The 5949-nt window shown below is 36.4% G+C and overlaps 1 pseudogene; it reads right to left on the bottom strand.

Annotated features, from left to right (window-relative positions):
* Positions 1-4683: 4683 nt before the first annotated feature.
* On the bottom strand, positions 4684-5943 carry LOC130047849 (tripartite motif-containing protein 2-like; annotated as a pseudogene).
* Positions 5944-5949: the final 6 nt, after the last annotated feature.

The raw sequence follows: 5949 nt of genomic DNA, 5'->3' as shown, positions 1-5949 counted from the left end.
ATTAAAAGACAAAGTTCAATTCATTTAATCGATGAATTAAATACATTCTTGGAATGAAACAAAATCGACAACAATCCAGTGAACAATGGTGAACAATAGACATTTTTAACAATCCTCTTGATAACTATCATTCCAATTCTTTTCAAATTTGGTTTGAAATATATTTGAAACAAGGAGACCATAAATTGTAAATTTCAGGATTCCTGCACCTCTGGGGCCTTAGGGGCGGGGCAAAAACTACCCAATATTGACCAATTTTCAAAAAATCTTCATCTCAAGAACTGCACACATGTAAGAAACACTAAATGCATAGTGATGTAGAGCAGGAAAGTCTCTACCAAAATTGTACATTTAATGATCCTTGGGGTAGGGGTTCTGATCCCAGGGTGTGGCCAAACTTGGTATATAGTGCTTTTTGTGTAAAACACTTAAATAACATCTTCTTAAGTGCTATTGATACTAAATTGAAACTAAATGGATAGAGCAGGCAGTCCTTTACCAAAATTGTAAATTTGATGATCCCCAGAGTATAAGGGTCCTGACCCCAAGGTGGGCCAAACTTAGTATATACTATTTATATGTGAGTTGGCTGTTACTGTATAAAATCTAAATGCATACTTAGGAATAGCAGAAACGGATGTACAAAAAATTGTGAATTTTAAAACCCAGGGTTATGGCTTTAGGATGGGTCCAAATTAGTCATATCTTTTGATGTTTCAATGTTGATACACCGCTATTATTTAAAGCCTTTCATCAGTGTATGCACTTTCGAGGGCAGTGAAGTTTTAAGAACATCTCTTTTTTTATACTGTTGCTGAACATTAGAATGTAATTAGCTTAGATGTTCAGAACAGGAATTCTTTTCTAGATTTCATCACCCTTGGGAGTAGTGTCGATACTTTTTCACTAGTATTCAGATGACCAAATAGACTTGTGGGCCTCTTGTTTTCAAAAGCAGTATATTATCGGAGATAAAAGTTATAAGGATCCACACTACAAATCATTTTCATATTCTAATCAAGTATTTTTTAAAATCATGTATCAATAAAAGGATAAAATCAATTTATAACATTGAACACATCAGTGTGCTCTCAGCTACGCTCTGAAGATCATCCCGAATTCAAAGGTTTCTTCATGCTTACTTGGACATTTTATCTCACATGATTTAGAATGACAGCTAATTTGTTATGTAGAAACTTATTTAAATACCCCTTAAGGGATCCACTTTTACTTTTTATATTATAAATCATCCCCCTAACGGAAACCATTCCATATCCCTATTGTTGAACAAACGCGCGACGTGTTAAGATAAACATAACACTTTCTTTTAAAGACCTGCATTTGTTTCTCATAGCTCTTGGTTACGGTCATACTGATCCACACATAAATTTTGATTCGCGTGTGAGTTGTATCTCGTTATTCTCGCATAGTATGTCAAAATACTGGATCTACCTATTTTCGCTTTTTCTCACTGGAGGGCAACACTGTTCCTTGTCAGTGGTCATGCGTCTGAACATTATTGTTGGAGGCTCAATATTTTTTTGCAAGGGCCATCAGAAAGTTTTAATTTTCGCATTTAAACGAGAATTTTCAACTTTAGAAATGTTTCAAAATTGCAAAGTTCATACCTTCAATAATGCAACAAAATTTTAGAAAGCTCTAGGAAAGTTGTCATTTTTGTGATTTTTGGGCAAAAAGAGCACTATTATCTCTTTGAAGAACTGTGAGCAGTAAAATCTCAAGAAGTTAAAAAAAATCGCGAATAACAAAGAAAAGAGTGTAGTCAACGACCATGTGTAATTAACTCTCTGCATTAAGTGTGGACATTTTATTAATACATGAGTATTCTTCTACTAATCAACTAAATTTGATTTTAACATATATTATTTTCCAGATGTTTTAACAAAAGAGTTGGGCACAAGTTCTTAAATCTTAGAATATCCTCTCCGACTCAAGAATTCAACATGAAGTGATTGGTCATATAGAATTGTTCAAGGTCTCTTGGATTTAGTAAAATGAAAGATCTCTTATTCACCATTCAAAACTTATCAGCAAGTTGAAGTTCCAATAAAGGTTTTGCAGCTGGAGTGAATCTTCAAGGTCAAGGTCATAGTATCAAATATCATTTTATCAAAGGATCTTGTGATAAAGAATCTGATATACAAAATATGAAAGCCCCAGCTTAAATAGTTCCGGAGATATGACCTTGATGAGGTTTTTTTAAAAGTTGGTCAAACTCCAAAGCCAATGGCACACTTAGTAAACACTTTGATAGCTGAAAAGGTTTTGTCACAAGAAACGCACACATGAAAAATGAATGACCCGTCACTTACAATTCAAAAGTGATGAGCAGCAAGGTTCAAGTTTCACCTGAAGTTTTGAAATATAAGTCAAACTTCAAGGTCAAGATTGCAAAGTCAAAGACAATGGTGTAAAATGAAAGGTTCTGTCAGAAGTAATCTATATACAATAGGGCTGTGCGGTGCACCGAAAATTTCGGTGCACCGCGATTCATACCGTTCGATTCGATGCACCGATTACAAATTCCGGATTTCGGTTCGGTTTAGATTTTACTTACACCAAAACAACAAATATGGCGTCTGAGTGATGTTGAAAACATGTGGATTTTTATGCAACAGAGATTTAAATCACTACTGTGTTGAGAGTTAGCATTTTAACCACTCATATACCAACAGAATATGGTCCGTAAGATCATTGCAGTTTATCTTTACATGACATATAGCATTTATGTCAGTGGTGGAATGAAATCAACATCGTAATGAAACAGATTTGACAGTTAATATGAGAGAAGTAAATCAATAAAGGAGAGATTTTCAAAGACTCTCAATTGATAGAATTATTGAATTTTTGCATATCAATGAAAGCAATATCATATACATTTTAGATTCACTATAGATTTGTTTAATAATCCAAAACGTATGTAGCACATTGATATAACAAATTTTGATAGACTGTCAGTGTTTTATTTTTTCTATCAAAGTTATAAAATGTCATTATGAATAGATATGATGTTTACAAATGACGACATATAGTTATATAACTTGAATAAAATCAAATCAAATATGCTACTCATTAAAATTGTTAATTTTTGTGGTGTCATTAGATAAATTGGACCTAACATGAACCGAATCGAAAATAACCGAACCGTGCTGTTCTGAATCGAAACCGAACCGAATCGAGCTAACCCTGAATCGTCCCAGCCCTAATATACAAAATGTAAAGGCCGTACTTTAAATAGTTCAGGAGATACTGTCTAAGTTTGGGTTTTTAAAAAAAAATCAAACACTAAGGTTTAGGTCACAAGGTTGAAATCTCTGGTAATGTCAGGAAGGTCTTTTTACATAGAATGCTGATATATGAAATACGAGAGACATATGACTCACAATTCAAAAGTTAGTAGCAATGTTAAAGTAGGGGGAAGATATACAGAACAGGACAATATGCCTCCCCCTCCCCAGCTATAGTCGCAGGGATATAAAACACTTGATTCCGCACAGCTGCTACACTTGAAAATGATTTGTTTAAGTGAATTATCTGCACTATTTAAACGTGTTTGCATATTAACATGACGAATCATGACCTTGCTGTTTTATAGATGAATTTCAAAAACATTTCCCTATACATTCCCATAAAAACTTGTGTCCATTATTGTGGTTCAGCCCCCATCTTTCCCCGAGGACCACATTGTGAACAAACTTGAATCTTCACTACCTGGGGATACTTGCATATTGATATGATTTATTATGACCTTCTCGTTCTTGTGAAGAAGATTTTTTCTATTATATCCCCATGTAAAAGTTTGACCCCCTGATGAGGTCCTACCCAAACCCAGGGAGACCATGGTTTTAACAAACTTGTATCTATACTATATCAGGAAGCTCGACATCAGGTGTGAATGTCACAGGTCCTCGGAGATGACCTTAAAAACGGATGTCCGCTGTCACAGTAGGTGTGGCACGCTAAAGAACCCTCGCTGCTCAATGGCCATAAGTGCTGAGTATAGGTCTAAATTTAAATGTTAAACAAGATACAATTAATTAATAAATCATGTGAACAAACATGGATTCCCTTTACCTAAGGATGAATGGTACCAGTTTTGATTGGAATTGGCCAAGTAGTTGTGGAGAAGATGATAATGTAAAAAGTCAATAACAACAGATAAATTTCAATTGGAAAAGCTCACTTTGTAATGTGGACATTGGCCTGGATAGTTTTGTGTGTTTAGAGCACCCGACTATTACATATGTAATACAGGGGTGTCGGGTTTGATTCCCTGTCCAGTCAAACCATGGATATTGGTTTGGATAGCTCAGTGGTTGGAGCACCTGACTAGTAATACAGGGGTCTCAGGTCCAATTCCTGGTCCAGTTATATCATGGGAACTAAGGGCCTTGGATTCGATTCCCGGTTCAGCCATATCTTTTCCTTCCCATTACATTTACATATCACAGACTATCCTTGACAATTCAGTTTGATATGATTACACTTTGTTTATTTTGTAGGACGGTGGAAATTTAGATAACTGGTGTGATGTTATTGATGGTAAACAGAAGACTGTGACCTTGAATCTGAAGATCTGTGATGAAGACTGGACGTTTGGGGTCACTCTCTGTTACAGTACTACAAATCTAAGTAAGTACTCAGTAATAATGTAAGACTGAACTCTGTATGATGTTTATCTAATATATGCATTGGAAAATCAAACACAAATTAATTCACAAACAAAATAATGTTCTGTTAAACTCACAAACACAAATACATGTTACACATCACAAACACAGGGCTGTAATGTACACAGGTCTGTAATTAACAAGTAGATGTAATTAACAAGCTGATGTAATTATCAAGTAGATGTAATTAACAAGCTGATGTAATTAACAAATAGAAGGAATTAACACAGTTCTGTAAATTACAGTATATTGAGCTGTGTAATTAACACTGTAGAGCTGTGTAATTAACACTGTGTTGGTAGATGTAATTAAACTGTGTTTATAGATATTGGATTTTCTTCACTTCAGCAGTGACAGGCTCAGCCACAAAGAGGTTGTCTCTGATGTCCACACATAAACCCCATGGATACTCTAAATCACAGTGAATGTATCGGAGGAACTGTCCGTCCTGATCTAGGATGTGGATACGGTGATTGTGACGGTCTGCTGTCAGGATGTGACTCTGGCTGTCTGTAGTGATGCTGACTGGATCAAATGATTGCTCGGTATTAGAGGGATGACCAGTGTATCTAAATCGGAGTTTTCCTGACTGATTGACCACCACTACTGCACTAGCTCCATAGTCAGCCACACAGATATCCAGGTTCTTGTTCTCACTAATGTATCTAGTGAAAGGACCAGATGAATAGAGAGGACGTCCCTGATCATCAAACTGAATGCTTTGTTTCTCTGTGGAGCCGGAGTGACGCACGACTTTGGATGATTTTCCATCATCACTGTCCATGATAACCAGGAGATCGTTACCCGCGGTACAGCAGACATTGCGAGGTCTCCACCCTGTAGTGTGATCACGGTGTGTATCTGTTTATTCTTAATTAAGTTCACGGTGTTATTACGATAGTCAGTATAAACAAGATCTCCGTCCCGTGTCACTGCTATGTCCAGTGGTTCGTTCCCTGACTTGGTTTGTATTGATGTCAGTAGTTTACTCTGGAGGTTGAAAAGCTTCATGGTTTTGTTCCCCCCGCATGTCCAGACTTGATCTTCACTTAGACAGCTAACACTGAATAGTCCGTGTCTATACCCAGTGTCTATGGTGGCGGTGAGACGCGGGTCATCAAGTAATGGTTTGACTGGAGGAGACGATACAGCTTCTGCTGACTTCATTGTGTCGCCATGTTCTGTGTTAATGGATAATGGCGACAGAGAACCAAACATTTCATTGAGTTGATCTTTGTTTATTTTCTGAGGAGAGAAA

The sequence above is a fragment of the Ostrea edulis genome, chromosome 7 (genome assembly GCF_947568905.1).
Source record: "Ostrea edulis chromosome 7, xbOstEdul1.1, whole genome shotgun sequence".
NCBI classification, from domain to species: Eukaryota; Metazoa; Mollusca; class Bivalvia; order Ostreida; family Ostreidae; genus Ostrea; species Ostrea edulis.
The sequence above is the reverse complement of the archived record's forward strand: the minus strand, read 5'-3'. Positions and strand labels throughout refer to the sequence as shown.